The sequence below is a fragment of the Echinops telfairi genome, unplaced genomic scaffold (genome assembly GCF_000313985.2).
Source record: "Echinops telfairi isolate 266 unplaced genomic scaffold, ASM31398v2 ScPeMD7_2;HRSCAF=8, whole genome shotgun sequence".
Classification (NCBI taxonomy): Eukaryota; Metazoa; Chordata; class Mammalia; order Afrosoricida; family Tenrecidae; genus Echinops; species Echinops telfairi.
The window spans coordinates 9,017,370-9,019,895 of NW_022103898.1; the positions used below are offsets into that span (position 1 = coordinate 9,017,370).

The window sequence follows — 2,526 nt, forward strand, 5'->3', positions numbered from 1 at the left end:
GGACAATTCAGTCTTGATAGAATAATGTCTATTTGAATACAAAGAGATCTCATCAATACAACTATTATTCCAATTTCTGCACCAACCACGAAAGCTAGTGATAAACCAACCGAAGAGCCAACATCTTCAGCCTGAAATCGATCAAACGTGCAATCAAGATGCTCTGAGGAGTATAGACGATCGGAATGCACAATTTGCAAACAAAGCGGAAGGCACAGCAGGGGAATAATCTGGTCTTCCTGAGAGAAATGAAGCTGGAGACCACGTGACAGGTTTTTACAAGAACCACAGCTTGTTCATAGCAAATACCTTTTTGCAACAAGACAAAAGGCAGCTACGCACGTGGGCGTCTCCAGGTGGAGCACATGGAACCTAACTGACTCCGTCTGGGAAGAGATGGTGGAGAAGCTCCCCACCCCAGCGGCCGAAACCAGGCGAGGAGCTGACTACGGAAGAGACCATCAATTGCGAATCTGCAAATTCAGGTTGAGGTTAAAGTGAAAACGAGTCCATGCGAGTCAAAATAAGACATGGACTCTATGCACCTGAATGTCAAGAACAGATTTAACTCACTGAGCACTAACGACAGAGGCATGATGGGCCGGGGGACACCAGGAACGTCAGACATGACGGAAGCCAACGTCGTGAAAAAGACAGGAAAGAGAGACGATCGAAGCGGATGACAGAAGAGATTCTGGAAACCGCTCCTCGTTGTAGAGTAGCGAAGGCAAGCGGAAGAAATGATGACGTCACAAGAGCTGAACAGAACATTTCAAAGGGCAGCTCAAGAAGACAAAGTCAAGGCGCATCTGTCCCCGGGGGTCGGGGTCGGGGTGGGGGCTTGCTCGCTCCTCCTGATTCCTCTGCACCCATGGCCAGGCCCACCACCAGCGCCACCATGACCATGAACAGCTGCCTCCTCACCCTCCGCACCTGGGCCAGGGGCATGTAGTGGCCAAGGACTCGGTGAAGGTCGTGACGGTGAATTACAACACGCAATGTGTACATTTCAACGTGCCTCAGATCCAGCACAAGAACGCGTGGGTGCCGATCACTGTGTCCAAGAACGTGATGCCGTCGCCATTCTTCTGGCTCTATTCAGATGCTGGGGAGCAGGCCAGGTGGACGTGGAGCCCAAGAGCAGGAAGCAGGTCAGGGAGCCGTCAACACCATCCTGGGGAAGAACGCGGAACCCCTGGAGAAAGAGGAGCAGGAGAGAAAGCAGCTCTCTCACCCAGCCCGCTTTGGACCCCACGAGTCTTGCCTGTCCTTCGGGAGTGCATCTGTGAAGGGGAGGAGCAGCGCCCTGCCTGGCCCTGGTGCCAGGACCTCAGGAGATGAGGGGGAGTACAAAGCAGCTTTGAGAGCTAGTGCCCAGGACTGAGGCTTGGCCTGTGGGGCAGAGGGGGTTGGGCCTGACCGTATGGGGTTCCCTTGGCCACAGGGAAGTTCTGGATCCTATCCATCTCTGGAAACGCTGAATATTTGTGAACGATGGAACTTTTGTAAAATGGAACTTTTGTATGCCTGTGAAAAAGGATGTTGGGCAGCGGGGGCAGAAGGAGCGGCAGTTGAGCTGCTGAAAGAATCCCCTTGTCCTGTTGTCCCAAGAACATGTTTTTTCTTCCAAAAGAAGAAAAGTCAAATATCATGAAATGTGCAAAGATCTAGGGTTAGAAGACCAAAAAGGAAGGACAGGCTCAGCATATTTTAAACTAAAAGAACTCAAGAACAAATCCAAGCCTGCAGTTAGAATGGTGAGAGATTCTATGGACAAAATATTGAAGGATGCAGGAAACAAGGATGAAAGGAAAGGGGAAGTATACCATAGGCACCGTCCCAAAAGGAGCTAATCAACATACAGTCCTTTCCAGAGGCAGCAGATGAACAAGAGCAAATGGGACTGCAAGGAGAAGTCCAAGCTCCACTCAAGACAGAGCTAAAGCCAAGGCTCCGTGAATTGATGGAATATCCATTGAAATGTTTCCACAGGCGGATGAAGCACGGGAAGCACCCACGTGTCTACGCCAGGAGAGTTGGAAGACAGCTGCTTGGCCAACTGACAGGAAGAGACCCATATTTGTACCCCTTCCAAAGTAAAGTGACCCACCAGTGTGAAAATTATAAAACAAGATCATTGATATCACATCAGTAACATTTTGCCGAAGACTATCCAACAATGGTGGTAGCAGTGCATAGACAGGGAGCTGCCAGAGGTTCAGGCCAGATTCAGAAGCGAGCATGGAACAAGGGATATCATTGCTGACGTCAGATGGCCCTTGGCTGAAAGCAGAGAAGAGCAGAAATGTGTTAACTAGTGTTTCATTTACGATGCAAAGGTATTCAACTCTACGGATCATAACAAAACATGGATAGTCTTGAGAAGAATGGGAATTCCAGAACACTTCATTGTGCTCATGGGAGCCTCTACATGAAACAAAAGGCTGGTTTGGAAGAGAACAGGGGAATGTTGTATGGTGTAAAGTCAGGAAAGCTTCACAGCAAGGCTGTATCCTCTCACCATGC

At 49.5% G+C, this 2,526-nt stretch overlaps 1 pseudogene; it reads left to right on the forward strand.

Moving 5' to 3' along the window:
- The first annotated feature begins 626 nt into the window (after positions 1–626).
- On the forward strand, positions 627–1,384 carry LOC101648743 (annotated as a pseudogene).
- Positions 1,385–2,526: the final 1,142 nt, after the last annotated feature.